A 16,618-nucleotide genomic window follows, 5' to 3' on the forward strand; every position below is an offset into this window, starting at 1 on the left:
AATAATCTTAATTTATTAATAATAATTTAGGCATTCGTCTTGATTGCTTCGAGCAAATACGTACGCGCTTTCTTTGGAATCATAAGTTCGATGTATCCAAGAGAGATCAATCTACAGGGTAGGCGTCAAAAAGTCACGAAGTGTTTGACATATAATAAGTTTCTTGTAACTTATTTTGAAACATATTTTTTAAACAGATTTTATGAAGAAGAATTTGGAAATTAACCATGGAAAAGTTCACGACCAAACAGCAAGCATAAATTATGAAATTTTACTGTCAATACCAAGGATCAATAATTCTAACTCAGCGTGCATATCAGCGCCATTACGGCCATCTAACGGCTACTTCCTGTGGGGCTATTTCAAGGAAAAAATTGAAGTTAACAAGCCGCAGATATTCTAATAATTTGAGAACAATACTTGAGCCGAAATCGGAGTAATGGAATCAGAAACACTAAGATCTGCCATGGAAAAGGTCACTGTGGCTGGGTGTCTCTTTGAAATCACATACGTATTTATCATATCTTTTAGCCTAATTTCATTTTTAGTAACACTGTTACAAATGTTACATAATGTTCAACTTCTATTTTACAAACCAGAGAAAAAACAATCTCCTTAAATTTGCCAATTGTCCGTTTCATGTTACACAAACTATTTATAATCGTATACAAATTTGGACTATAGAGGCAGAATGAGTCTATATTTGTGCGAAGCAGAAAATGGACACTATCTATTATGAATTTATTTTCTATTTGTACTGTATACATAAACAGAGTCACTAAACATTGCAATCCCTTCAAGAGTTTCAGTCCACCCTGTAGTATAAAATTTCATTAAAACGACCATTTTCCTCTTTTTACACAAAGACTAATCCAGACCCAACCTAAATGGGCTTAATATACTACTTAAAAATATAACCAAAGTTATTAACACATATATTCTAGTATGTAATTATTTGTACATTATTATCAAGCAACCTTATGCTTTTATTATTCATGATATCAAATTATAGGTGAATTTTCCAAGAAGAATTAATTAATTTCTTGTTTCCATTAAACCATATGCTAAATCATTTTGTCGTTATTAGTTCATTAGTCACTTCTTTCTCGTTTTAGTTCATTAAATATTTTATGCACTTTCAATAAAGCAGTATTTTATACAAATCCTTTTCCTTTGTTTTTAGTTTACGTAATTACTCAGTATTTTAAATGGTTCATTGCGGACCCTAACAAAATTAGAGAGACGTAATAAATTGGCATAAATATTAATTTTCAAATCTGAGCAAATAAGTTAGCAAAGTGATAAAATAGCTTCGAGTGCAACGAGTTATCATAAACGCACAACGGCCGACGTTAAATGTCGAACAATTGAATCGATTCTTTTGCGTTTGGGTCCGTGCGAACCTACAAATCGCACGGCGGAGGTTAAATGTCGGTGTCAAAGTGTTGACCATAACGATAAATACCATGAGTTAAACAAAAGCGTGTACAAAATCGTGGAGACATCGTAGCGCGAACGGAATCGCATAACGTCGATCATGCAAAATCCCAACGACGACGGTGTTATTGTGTGATTCCGCAAATTTTATATACACGATCGTGCGATGCCACTTGCTCGTAGAACGGAATTGTATAGTATCACCGTTACGGAATCACGGCGGTACCGCGTTGCTCGTGTGTAGGTATCGGTCCTAAGAGGATTTCATCGTAAAAAGTGTCAGCAGGAGAATTCGAGGGACGCATAAACTCTTTTTTACCTGAACACGGATAGACGAACGAAGACAATGAGCGAAAACAAGTTAGAAAACTGGCCACCGATTTCGATAACCGGAACTAGATATACGAAACGCGTAAACCTAACAAACATCTATCCAAACAATCTTGGGAAAGTGATGTCGTAACGCAACAGATGATCTATAATTAATAGATTTTATGTATTTTTAGGAAGACCAAGGTTGAAAGTAACGATTTGACAATGGACTACGATTACACGAAAACAATATTTACAACAAAAAGTTTTCTACCAGAATATTATTTACTCATATGATATTATGTAAATACAGTATTTTCGATTTACAACAAGTATAAATAAGCTTGACATAGAGACACAGTTGTGATGAAGATTTTAAACAGAATCTACTAGATATGAATGCCATTAATTCTTTCTAAATCGAAACATTTGATTCTATTATTAAAGTCTAGGAATGAAAATAAATGAAGACATATACAAGAAAACAAAAATTATCTCGTCCTACTAGGAAAATTATTCAGGACGAGGAAGTGTTAATCAATGTAACTATAAATATTCATATGGACGTATTTTTCATTAAATGTTATATTACACTTTAGATAAATATTATATTTATCAAAGAGTGGTAGTAATAATTAAAGATAATGTAATTAATTTACATCAACTTATTGATTAACATTAAATAACGATTATTTTAACAAACATATAGTCTTTATTCACTGGACAGCCCACATACATTTCCACGATTTGCATTATTTCTGCGGTTTATTTGACGCGATTTTATTTATTTAAACTGTATTGATCGTTTATCTTTTATTATTATATAGAATACAATATAAAACTCTTTACCTTGTGTTTGTGTGACCATATATGGTTAAATTAAACGAAAATTTACGGAATTGGATTGATCGCATTGTTCCATTTGCGATGATGGATTTTCGAGCCGCTTAAGGTCCATGAAAAGATTTAAAAGCCGAAGCTTTTTTAACGGTATTACTTACTTCGATCTCGAGGCTGACTTCAATGAGTGACGTCACTCTAAAGTTCACGCTTGACAGTTTTCCGAGCGTTTTGAAATTTCGGAGTTCATGACGCGATATCGTATCGCCCGTGTTGAGAACGTTAAAAGAAGAGAGCGAAGACTTGGGAAATAAAAATATATTTTGTTCTTGGATTTGCTATGTCAGTCGTAAATTGAAGATACAAAATTGAATAGATCGTAGATCATTTAATAAACAATAGATCATTTAATAAACAATCAATTTAATGAGCGTGCTTTCCATCAGAAAAAATCTTGTTATTTACTGCCATGGACCCAAGTTACATAAAAACAAATTAAACATTTTATTCAAGTAGGGATTGAAAAACCAAGATTTATTATAGACGTTGCTCACCTTTTTGCACTTCAAGATCCTTATAAAATTTTAGTTTAGTTTACTGATTAAAAAATTGTTACCTATGTATGGCTGACATGACAGTCAGACTATTAAGAAAGGACTAGTAAGAAACGCTGCGTTACGAATCATACTTAGGTATAAACATGAATATTCTTTATCCGATGAAACCTACAAATTTACAATGCAACTACAACCTCGGCTACAATAGTTGTACGAGAAATTACTGATTTAAATTACTACCTCTGGCAGAAATTATTCGATCGAAATTATAAATATGATTGTTGAAAGAATTTTTAGTGTATATTAAAAATGAATAATAGCACTATATACATCAAGATTAGATAGATATAATACAAGAATTAACTAAGTTTCACAGAAATGTTTTTTTACAACAATTCTCGTTATTTTCGAGAACAATTTGTCGAACGAAAAGAGGTTATTTCATTTTCTCAACTCATTTTTACATGTAGAATCATCACCTTGTCAATTGACAAAACAATGACCTAGAAATTTGTTAACATTGTTATGAGATATGAATTTATAATAATAATAAATATATAATAATAATTTTAATAATTAATAATTGTTTAAAGGAAATTACTTGGGATAGTGCCCTTGACAACATATGTGTGTCAAGGTCAACTGTGTGCTCTCTTGAAGATAATTACCGAACACTTGGATTTTTTATAGCACTGCCCGCAAAATCTGAGAACGTGTCGAAAATGTATGCCTAATAAATCTTTGTTTTATTAGTTTGGATACAGTCTATCACATCACATATTAGATTAAACATTTAATATTTAATTAATTTAACTAAATTCGGATATCATTATTGATCATAATCCTAACATATATGAAGAACAAAGAAATGTAAAAAAGATTAGTTATTTTTGTATAACCAGTACGAAATATTGTGTGAAATTTCCAAGATTTTAGATACGCCAATGTTTATAATTCAATAGATTATTGATAGATATGATGAAAAGAAAACTGTACAAAATAATACTATAAGAGACATGTGCATCTATAAAAGATAAATTGATATAGTGGTCAATTGAGAATTTGCAACATGAAATAAAATCAGGAAACGTGATAACAATTGCAAAATATACCAATTAAAAACTCGACGTAATTAAAATAAAATAAGATAATATAATCGTATTTACTTTTATCAAATTCATTTTACAATCATTATTATAGGAAAAGCTGAAAAGACCATTAAAGGGAAGTGATTGAACTTAACAAATAATTTTAAATTAACATTTTGAACCCCTTTGGCCGAAATAATGTAAAATTGACATTTTAAGAGGTGTAAAAATAGTGCTAGATTAACATTTTAAAAGCTGTTTTTTAATCACTTTGGTAGAAATAGTGTTGAATTAAAATTTTAAAAGTTGCTCTTTGAATCATTTGGTACAAATAGTGTTAATATTGATTTGCGCAGCAGAAGACTGTGTAAATTTTTAAGGACTATTTCATAATTGAAACAAATAATAGAAAGCGTTTATTAGTGAAGGAAAATATATTTATATATATTTATAAAATATATTCATATAATATATATATATATACAAGCTAGGACAAATAAAGTTATACTACAAACCAATTTTAATTTTATATAAAACAATCTTCGATCCGAAATACAATGTTTACGGTACAAGACGATGGATCCAATATAATGTACTAAAAATATTGAAAATCCCATAAAAACTGTCCAAATGCAAATGAAATTTATAAAAATTTCTTTACGCAGGATTGAATAAAATTCCTAATGTTGGAACTAGTCATTTAGTTAATTAGATTATCTAATTTAAAGGCAATTTCACCAGCTGTTACAGCAGCCGACAAGATCATTTCTTACATATTTACGTACAAAAATTTGTAGATTTTGTTGTAAATTTATCCAGTGTACATTTAATCGATGTGTAAATACCGACGATATATGTGTATTACCATTTTTGGAGCTTCCCTTAGTATTTACATTTGACTTTATAAAAAATATAAAATCTCTAATACCATTTAAGTGGAATTTGTTTCTACGAGTCCCACGAATGCATAGACATAGTTTGCTTCATGTGAAATTAATAATTAATAGAATTATACAAACTTCTATGTTAAAATTGATTGGTCAACACATAACATACTGTATAATCGATCAGGTGATCAATTAAAACTATTGGGTAATCAATCATCAGGAACAGTCAAGTGCGGGATAAAGGAAAAAATCGAATGGCATTGCACTAGATTTGGTAAATGTGTTGACCTAGATCAGGTTTGGGCATTATTCAAACAAATCGTTTAAAAAATAATCGTTTAACGTAATACATCATCTTATGTGGCTACATATTAACTGAAAAAATCATATGTTAGCTTATTTAAACATGCACAAAATTTTTCTCTAGATTAGTTCGTTACTTGGAATTTATTTCATATAATTTTTTTTAATTATATTTCTTACTTTTTCACATAATATCTTAAGTACTCTTTATATAATATCCACATAAAGTCTGAAATAGATATTTCCATACAGTGTACAGATCTTACTATAATATGAATGTGTTACTGACGAATTCTTTTGAAGAAAAAATTCTCTTCACTCAATTGATTGATTTAGTTCAACATTCTACATCAAACTAGTTACATATTTCATTTGACACAAGTATTTAAAGTAAACTATTATTTGAATGAAGCACAAAATCAGATTATTTCACACGTTAATATTGAAATCATACAATATTCTAAACGATTATTTGTTATTTTAATAAAAATAACTCATTGTCACAATTGATTATTTGTGATCTTGTTCGAAACAATAAATTTTTTCGAATGATTATTTGTTATCTTATATGAAATAATTAATTACTGCAAGTGATTATTTTTTTATCACATTTGAAATAGTTCTGATGATTATCTATTGTCTAATGAAGCGATGAGATCGATAGTAACAAGTGCACAAAAAGTTTGTTGTTGATGGAGAAATGTTGCATGTCTGATTTACCAAATCAGTTATCTAATGATAAAATTACCTTTACGATAATAGTAACAAAAATAGTTCTTGCATTTGCTCAGGGCATGATAGCTTTTTTTCTTTCAATGTTATCAGTTGCACGAAACTTTTTAATTATTTTCTTACACGACGAAAGCAAATGTCAGTTGCGTTACTCGATGTATTACTGTATATCTCCTCTTAAACACAGTCCAGCTCCTCTATAAATAAAAATCGTTTCAATCGTCTGTTATTTTGAATGACATGCCGTTATAAGACGCTTAATTACCTCTGGGACAGATCTGCTACGCTGATAAATATAAACTTATTACATTCAACGTTTCATTTCTGCCGACTACATCGCTATCAAAAATAGCACAAAGGTTATTATATGACCTACGTAGTCAGTTCGTATATCGTTCCAAAAATATTTTGTAATTCATAAATTTCTTTGATGTTTAAAATCACCTCGAAATCATCTTTTATACCTACTGAAATGCGCATTAACATTTATTAGAAGATTCAAGAAGAAAATGTATATTCTTTAAAAAAAAATATCAATAATTTCAAAAAAAAATTCGAGAAAGAGAACACTCGTTAGAATGTCAACAATATGTCTAATATAATTAACGCAATGCGTAGTATGGCACATTATTGCATAAATACTCTCCGAAATATTAAAGATAATTGAGAAACTATGAATTTAATTATTAGATCTGTATTTTCGTGACGAATATGACCACAAACTAATTTAGCATATTTAACAAAGATGAAGATACAAAATTAGATTCTAGAAATTGAAACATAAATAAAAAAAATTGAATCAAACTGAAATATCTAAAAGTTTTCATTCGATAAAGTGATTTCGTGCGAGTTCTTTTAACCCTTTTCTGGTATACCGAGTTCATGAGGGACCTCGAAATTGCATTTCTATTCGATTTCGAAGTAAAAATGTAATTTTTCATGTTTTTATTATTGTTTACATTACCTAAGAATAACATGACAATGGAGCGTTTATCTAGAATTACATCAATACGTTTTTTGTATTTTTTATTCGGAATTTACCATGACACCAGTATACTAAGAATTTTTGTGAAAATCATTAATATCAGTTAAAGGTTTATATTTCTCGTTCACGCACTCTAATAAATATGCTTTAATTAAAGTTTCTATCTAAAGAATTTCTAAGTACTTTGTAAACGAGATTTACAAATGCCTGGGAGGACAGGCATATTTACGAAGGAAGACATTATCTGAACTTTACATTGTTCTATAAAATGTCAAGACTTGTCTTTTGATGCCAGAAACGGTAAATCAAGAACTGCGAACTGACATTCACATTTCGAGGAATGGCGTGCGCAAAACTTTACCATATATGTGTACTGATCGTTGATCAATAAGTCCCCAGGGCAGTAACGTATTTAACGCTAAGGTCCCACTTTCACACATGAAATTAAACGTAACAGACATAAGATACTATACTGTAGTTGCTCATTAAGATATATAACATCGAACTTTTTATGTCATGCTGCATTATTATTTGTGAATTGTAATAATAAATCGTCGACTTGTTAATATTAATGAGGATTATATGTATACATCTGGTCAAGTAAACAGTTATTTAAATACATTAATTGTGTTGCAATCAAAATTTCAATTACATTAGCATGTAAGTGAGATATATACATAATATAAGAACGGAATAGATTTTACAGAAATTTGTGTACGACAAATATGTGGTTTTCTTTCTGTAAACAGATTGTCGAACATGCATTTATGAAACTTATGGCAGTTCATTTATACGAAGAGCTTACTTCTTCGTTTTACCATAAATTCCAGATGCCAATAATTTGCTACGTTGCTGCTAAAGGATATTTCATCGTCTGCATTGCTCATGTGCAGAACGATTCCTTGCAGCCCACAACTCTGCGTGAAGCCATCGGTGTGCCAAGATGAAACAGAACCCATGGCAAGTGCCTTTATTTTTGTTCACATTTTTTCATTGTCCTTAATTTTTTTGCGAAATTTATTTACTTTTCTCGCAAGAAGAATATAAATTCTATATTATATCCTTATAGATATAATATATATATTTCATTATATTTAAATATTCTTTCAAAAGAGTCATAATATTATCTACTACTTAGAGAAGAAAGTATGCTGTTTCCAATTAATTATTCTCTTTAAAATGACTTATTCATTTACAGACTATGCAAGTTTCGGATATATCATACGTATGCATACGCACAGATAATTTGTTTGTTTTCTGCACTGTATTATTTTTGTCTGTCTATGTCGAAACTTCATTTGAGATACACTAGTCCATCTGTTTCCATTGCGTATTTTCGCGTGTGTTTTTTCCCTAATTGTAATCATTGTTTGGAGAAAGTTTTGTTGTTCTTGTTTTTTAATTAAGTGTTGCTTCTCTCATGGAAAGATGTTATATTCAATTTTAAAGCAAATTATTCTTAATGTGTTTCAATATAAAATAATATTTCAAACATCAGATCAAAACCAAACAAAAATCAAGACCAAATAAATTACGTAGTACATACATCATAAAAACAATCTCTACGCAGATCAGACGAACTCGAAAACATTTAATGAATGGAAGTAAAGCTGGTCTATTAAAGATTATAAAAATCAGAGTAAGACTTCGTATTCACTCCTGCAACGTGATATTATTGTTCCTATAAGTACATAATTATTCTCGTCTGTGACATTCTTTCAGTTCAATGAACGACGTAGTAAAATGAAATAATAAATTTTGTAAAAATCTAAACAGAGTATCTGCAGATACATCGAGAATCTTTTTAAAAAAAATTAGTTATAAAATATCCTATAGTTATAAAATATAATAATTAAACTGCGAATAAAAATCGTTTCCGTCGGTCTTAAGAACCGAGAGCCACATAGAAATTTCGTTCTCTACGTAACCCTCTGTGACTCGATGTAACCTTGAAGGTTGCCGATTTGTTATGTTCTTTAATTTCATTTTACACCGCAATGTTTAAAAGGAATTTGGAATTCTTTCCTTTCTCCTTCAATAATCGATTATGAATTTTCAACTTTTGCTTCACATATTACAGTAAATTCATCCTCTTCAAATTTGTAAATTCGATAATAACTTATATACAAAGATTAATATTCCCTGGTTTCGATTCGCATAAACCTTTTTATGCTCATATGAAAAATTTGTACTGTAGAAGATTAACAACTCGAATGAGATCAATGCAGTACATCGACCCTTATGAATTCTCTTAGTTTTCTTACAGTTGCAAATTGCATCTACATATTTCGCTCATATTTCGCATAAAATCCGCGGTGACAATGAAAATTAAAATAGTGGAAGAGCACGGGCGACGGAGACAGATGAAGAAACGAGCGAATTATATGTCGTATCTATGTAGACAAAAGAAAAAGTGAACCAGCATTCCCGGTATGCGGCGATAGGCAGTCGGCCATCGATAAAGTTTAGTGTAATTTGACTGCTTGGTATTCTCGGTCGGAAGGGTGGCGGAGTTGAGGAAACGGGAAAGCTGGGAGCTTCGAAGGGGTGCCGACCGACTCCGATGTTCCACCGAAGGTGCACAGTAGCATTTGACGAACGTATACGAGAACGTCCGAAGCCAGGCCGAGTAGATGACGTTCCACAACGTGGCGACGATATGGCTGCGGCGTTCGATTTTCGCGAAACGAAAGCGCAGTATTACCGTCGGTCGGTTTGAATCGTTGCCCGTTCACGAGCACCGCCGACAACAGACAGTGTCAATAAAGTGTTGTGGCAAGTAGTTCGAAAAATGAAAAGACAAATTGCGCGCGCGATTTATTTTCACCCCTTCCCTCCCTTCTCTCTCGCTCACTCATTCCCCATCTCCCTTTCATCCTCTATCCCCTCCCCGCGACTCTTATGCGTTCCGCTCGGCCTGTAATCAAACGCGTCGCGCAATACCACGTTGGACTATATCATTTGTTTACATTTTTATACCGATCCCCGTCGGGCCTTCCCCGGTGATTCTAGATAAATAACAATAACGAGAGTAACAATGACACTGTAATCGAGGCGAGGCGAGGCCAATACCGAGGGTGCCAAGATGATGCACGCGGGGTTACCGACGTGTCCGTGTGTCAACCGACAGGGGAGGTTCTACACATAGATCCTGAGTTCGTTTTATGAGCAAGGATCTCGAGGAAGTGGTGTGGTACGCGAAAGAAGACTCCGCGACACGTTTCAGCCGTTTCTTCCTGCCTGTGTTGATCTACGTGACGTTTCTGCTCGTCTCATTCTCGGTTTCCGTCGCCATAGAAATTATGATCGGCATAGAAGCGATAGCGGTGTCGTCAAGGTGGTTGGTGCTGATGGCTGTGCTGGTACTGATAGTGGTGCTGGTGCTGGTGCCGCTGCCAATGGTGTAGCGCGGGTGTGCGCGCGCGGTGCTGTTTCGACAGCATACAGTGCGGACGGTAGCTTTAGACTCCGCGGAAGAAGGGCCGTGAGCTCGACCGTGCTCCGATGGCCTGATATACACTACGAAACGCGTATATGAAGCTACACTGCCCTGACTCGTCGAGTGAGTAGTTGTTAACACATATACCGATACAGTCGATTAGTAGAATGGAGATCGATGTACCACCGAATTTGTTGTCGCTGTCGTTGAAGCTGTCGTTCTCGTTTTCGTCGCCGTTTACGTTAACGTTTACCTTGCCGTTTTCGTTGCCGTTTTCGTTGCCGTTCTCGTCGCCATTCTCGTCGTTGCCGTTCTCGGTTCCAAAATACTAAAATTCTAATTCGTTTTCCGCTTTCCCGTGCAATTCTGCAGGCTGGCTGACTCGTCAGCTTCGCATACCGTCACGTAAACGCCAGCTTCCTCGTCCTTGTCCGAGTGAATCCTGTGAATATCAATGTCTGCTCTGTGTCAAGGATAGCCTGCCTGATTGTTTTCGTTTCGCATCCCTTCACGAGCTCGGTTGGTCGCCGTAACGATGAAAACCGCAGGGACGATCGAGTCGGAACGAAGGCGGTGTCTCATCGGATTCTAGAATACGATTGGTTCAGTGTTCAGTGGGAAATATCGGAGGAATAGGATCGCGGTGTGTACGTGCGGGAAGGCTGCAATAAATATCGAACACGTATGAAGCGGACAGCTAAAGTTGAGGAACGCGAACCGGGTCATGTCGCAATTCCATCCATCCAGTGTGCTCCCGAAATTTTCGCGAAGACGTGCCCGGATGGCGAATTGATTCAACTCCGGTTTCGTTTGCTCTTCGGCTGGTAGATGCCAATCGATTCGCCGGGGAAGAAATTGCACCGCGAAATTTTCTATATTTTCCGTATGCTCCGGCGTCGTAACTTGGTTTTCACAACACACCTATAAGGTTCCCTACGAAAACGTAAACGTCCAGGGAGTAATTACCGTCGCGACGTCTAGCCGATCCGTTCGTAAAACGATAGGGGACTTATTGTTATTCTACGTATATATTTAGCATGGCTATTGCTATAGTAACGATTCAACGAAAGTCGAACGATGCGAATGCACTTTCCTGTTATCGAGCTGCGCCCATCCGTAACTCTTCGCAATTGTGTTTTTCCATGGAAGTCAGCTGTGTTTACGAAGTTGTTCAACCGAATATCTCATAATACAGTGAAGGTGTGTTAATTAAACCAATTATTTTCTCTTTGAGCAAGTGCGACAGTGATCACTCGAAATTATTGATTCTACCGGGACGGCTCCCTTATTCTTGTTGTTGTTGTTGTTGCTCTAGACCGTTTCGTGTCTGCCTCGGTGGTGATTAGTTTGGCATGTTTTTGTGCAAAGTCAGACAAAGTGCAACTGTAAAAATACATCGTGCCCTAGTTGCCCACCCCACGGTTGCAGTACATCGAGCATTCTTCAATATTATATGAAGTATCTTTGTTTTCTGCGAATTGAAAAGCTATTGCCAGCACGTTTCTTAACCGTTATTAAAACAGAATTTATGGACGTGTTCCATATCTGTGACGAATTTACAAATCGGTAACGGTGATTTTCATCTTATTTTACACGAGATTGCAAAAAGGCGAAATAGCGTAAATTTGATTTGTTTATTTATTAATGCAGCGTTGTGATTAGCTTAAACCACGTTCTCATTTATCTTCGCGAATGAACGATTTTATTGTTATTACTTATCCATTGATCTCCGTTTTACTTTAGTTATAATTTAGTTGGAATGATACATCATTAGAAATGCATAAATTGGTCGAGTTCACGATACGAGATTTCATTAATATTTTTAATATTAACTATTTCAAAAAACTGACTTAACATATTTTAAAAAACTGAAAATTCGATGTTTGTACTGAATGAATTCAAAATAGAAGAAAAATTGTAGTCGAAAATTTTAGTTCGTAAGATTCGATAGATTATTATAATATCGCTTTATTTGAGAATTTACTTGATCGTGCATAAAATAAACAACCACATTTTAAATACATACAGTTTTTCTTTGTTTCATGATTTAACATACTTTTAGCTTCGTACTAAAAATACTATCACTCAATTTTGTTCTTTTGCGTCTTACTTGCGGAACGTACTACTACATACATATAGTACTGTACACGCAATATGCGTTTAATTTTAGGTTTTACATTACAAAACAGTGTTTGGTATTGGAAAATGTTATAAATATTATAAATCTGAAACATTGGAATCATTCAAATTCAAATCTGAATTTATTTATTATTAATTGGTATTGTAAAATTCATTCATTTATTATTGTTACGATCTAGTATTTGTAACTCCTATATTTGTTGCTAAGGGTAACTTTCTTGACTGTAATTCTTTTTGTTGTTTTTTCTTTTTTACTATCAGAATAAATGCATAAAAGGCCAAAATTCACCGCAATTTGTCAAGCGATTTTTATTGAATACTTCTGGTACTGATTTATTGGATTTTTCAGCATTGTTCTTTATAAACGTAATAATCACAAAGAGAGAATAAAAACAACACTGTTGTCGTATAACGTTCTTTTAAACTATTTAAACAAACATATTCAATTTTACAAGTTACGTGTTTTAGGAGAAAGTGCAATAAAGAAAAATTAGTATTCATTACATTGATCGTGTAAAATTTCTATTTGGGAAGAATTTTGATCATTCCTTTCATAAATTTGTACACACGATATCTTGAAAAACCGCTAAAAATCAAATAAATACATTATAGGATATTGAACTTATTTTTGAAAACATTAACAAACGATTTAGTAATACATATAGTAAGACGATTTGATATAATCGTAAATAAAATATAATATGTAAATATAAATATAAAATATAATAAAATAGGATTATACGTTCTCATACTCATCAATTGATGCAGTATTTAGCCTCCTTCGGAAAACGTATTAAGATATTTACGGTATAAAATTATTAATATCAAAGTTGTTCTAATTTAAAGCTGTTTGAACTATTTCTGTCTACCAGCACACTTTCGCTGTCATACTATTTTGTATCCATATAATATCATGAATGAAACTCATGTATTATTATCATAAATAATGTATTATGTAGTCTCGAAAGAGCATAACTTTTATAAATAGTAAAGACAACGTAGTGTTACCTGCTTATGATTATTAATTGCAATTGAAATACTCACGATGTTGCAAGATGGTATAAGAAAATTTGTCCAAATCAACATTAGAAAAGAAAAATTAGAAAATTAGAATTCAATTTTTAAAAATACAACACACTTTATAAACAGGGAGCAAATTTGTTCAAACCGATTATATTCAATGCAAGATCTGTTAAATTTTATTATAATCCTTTCCTTTTGGATGATATCCTGTCAGATCCTGTTAGATCTACAATATTGTCAGATATGAAATTTTAAAATATTTAAAAAAAAAATGATTTTCTATATTTTATGGACGTTCATTAATTGGATCCTTAAGAGTTAATTAAACTCATCATTTCTCATATTTCTTTATCTGCAAACATAAATCAATTAGAAACATGAAATCATAAAATTAACTAAAAAAAATATTCATATTCACAATATTGTTTGTTACGTCCATCATGGCTGTTGTAATAACAAATTCATATTCCCGTAATATATTTTCATGATAACTATTTTTATAAATTTTCATATGTTTTTGTTTTGATGTCGCATATATATTTCTTATAAAAACAAATGAAAATATCGTGATTATTTAGGATCTGTTTAATTTCAACTAATAAATGTGTTAACATCGATAAGCATCTAAAACATTTATTGTTTCGTCTCAAGTATTCAGAATTTGGTTTTTCTGAGTGAAATGAAATTTTTCACTACACAACCAGTGCAAATATTTTGCAACTTTTTACACAACAACAATAGAAATAGATATTTAGTCTTTAACTGGTATACTTGGGTCATAAGTAACTCCAATATTGTATATCCATTTAATTTTGTAGTAAAAGTTTAATTTTCCATTCTTTGATTATTTTATACACTAACCAAGAATAAAATATCAGAGGTGTATTTATGTAGAATCCTTTTTCTACAGTAAAATAAAATTAGGTTTTTTAAATATTAATACATATACAAAGGATTATTATTCTATTTATTAAAATGTAATTCAGTCTAATCTATAGCAAACATGAAAGCTTAAGTAATTAGTTCTGAAACTCGCGTTTTTTAATTCTGCATATTGGACTAAAAAGCAGAAATGATCCTGCTGCAATTTTCTATTTCTGTTGCAATCTCTTTTTTCTGTTCGTTTCATTAACCTAATATTCTCTATTAAGTACATACAATTAAATACAAAACATACATACAAAACATATTATTCACAATTGGTCTGATAATTCGTATTATATTATTAATTAATCTTATAATAAACCCTCACTATCTTCACGATTTTTTTGACATTGTTTCTCGTGATCCATATTTGTTAATAATTCTTTGCGTCACATATAAATTGTAGTTCTTCAGTGACATTTCATATTTCAGATGAACTTTTGCATTAATTATGTAAATCAGTAATTATCTACCGCTATTGTACAGTTTCTATGCCCTTTCAATCTATTATTTTATTACTGTAGCGAAAAATGTCATTCAATTTTAAAATTACAATTTTGAGAACACACTCATATTATTTAAAATTAATAGGAATCGATAGTATTTTGCTTATATTACAAAGTTTAAATTGCAAATTTACTGCACATAACTCTGCTACTTGATGAATCTACATAACTTTACATATATTCTTTTTTCTATGATGTCGTGGTCATTAATTTACATATACATATAAATGCACAAAGTAGATCTAGAGTTCACGCATAATGAAATAGTGTTATTGTACATTATAATCAAAGCAATTAGGTATTCGAATAACAAGTGAACGAGACATTTTTGGAATCGTTGGTAGTTATTGCAGCACATGTTGAAATCATTTTCTGAGAATTTAGAATTCTTAAGACATTTCTCTAGCTAAGACCTGCATACATATAGACTCTGATTAAGACATAGTATGTTTCTAGATTAAAACAATTTTACCGCGTTTGCATTTTTCTATATTGATACTATCATCCTACAACAATTGATCAGGCCCATATTAAAAAGATAGAAAGCTGTGGCTTATTTCGTACAGGATAGATTTACATTTACACTTACTCTTAGCCCTTTTGCTCATACATTTATATTTAGCTCTAACAGCACTTTCACTGCATGCAACATAACGATAATACATATTATCGCATCGCATTTTTCACTGTTACTGACTGTTCGTGAAATTAACACGTTTCCCGTGCACAGATTTTATTAAGCTAAATGTCAGTATCTAATATCAGATAATTAGACTGCAGATTTGTATGCAAAATAAAAATTTTCTGCATCAAATGCATTAAATAGGAGACAAATAGGTGTGTATTTCTTCTTCTAATAGTTTTAACAAATTTAAAATAATGTAACAATATTCCTACATTCACCTGATATCTTCACTATTCTGTATTTCGTTTATTTATTGTTGTCATACATATGTACATAAAATCTGAAATTTTCTATCCTAATAACTTACTTCAGAATAACTTGCAATACGAAGGCAACCTGTACCTAGAAAATCAAACCATTGCGAATATGAAATATATGAATATATGAAAATTGTTGAATCATAAATGCCTCATATCTTGACTACTTTATGCAAGATAATTTATTTCATGTCTTAATAATTTTCATTAGTTGAAAGTAACGCAACGGTATTTCAAATAAACCTCCGAATGATTTTACTCTTTTGTATTTGATCGACTCATTTTTCTGATAAATGCATAAAATTCGCAGTCTGCTCGCACGTTATGAAACATGTTACGTTTTTATTAAATATAGAGTAACACAAATAATACAAACATAACAGAGATAAATATTGTTCAAGTATATATAATAATGGAATGTTATATGCCACATACGAACGGAGTCACTTACGCCGAACTAAAAATTCAGGTTTTAACCTGTAATAGGATTCGCTGGCTTGCTGC

At 31.9% G+C, this 16,618-nt stretch overlaps 1 protein-coding gene and 1 long non-coding RNA gene across 3 annotated transcripts in view; one reads left to right on the forward strand and one right to left on the reverse strand.

Annotated features, from left to right (window-relative positions):
* Positions 1-5,553: 5,553 nt before the first annotated feature.
* LOC143262183 (uncharacterized) lies at positions 5,554-9,994 on the reverse strand. Its single transcript, XR_013036099.1, has 2 exons — positions 6,422-9,994; positions 5,554-6,353 (listed from the first exon to the last, which is right to left on the reverse strand). It is a non-coding gene; the product is annotated as an uncharacterized LOC143262183 (long non-coding RNA).
* Positions 9,995-9,997: 3 nt separating this feature from the next.
* Positions 9,998-16,618, forward strand: part of LOC117221139 (regulator of G-protein signaling 11) — a 52,049-nt gene continuing 45,428 nt past the window's right edge. For both annotated transcript variants that reach the window (XM_076528050.1, XM_076528051.1), the window contains exon 1: positions 9,998-10,703. The gene's annotated coding sequence lies outside the window, so the exon portion shown is untranslated. The remainder of the gene's footprint in view (positions 10,704-16,618) is intronic.

The sequence above is a fragment of the Megalopta genalis genome, chromosome 1 (assembly GCF_051020955.1).
Source record: "Megalopta genalis isolate 19385.01 chromosome 1, iyMegGena1_principal, whole genome shotgun sequence".
Classification (NCBI taxonomy): Eukaryota; Metazoa; Arthropoda; class Insecta; order Hymenoptera; family Halictidae; genus Megalopta; species Megalopta genalis.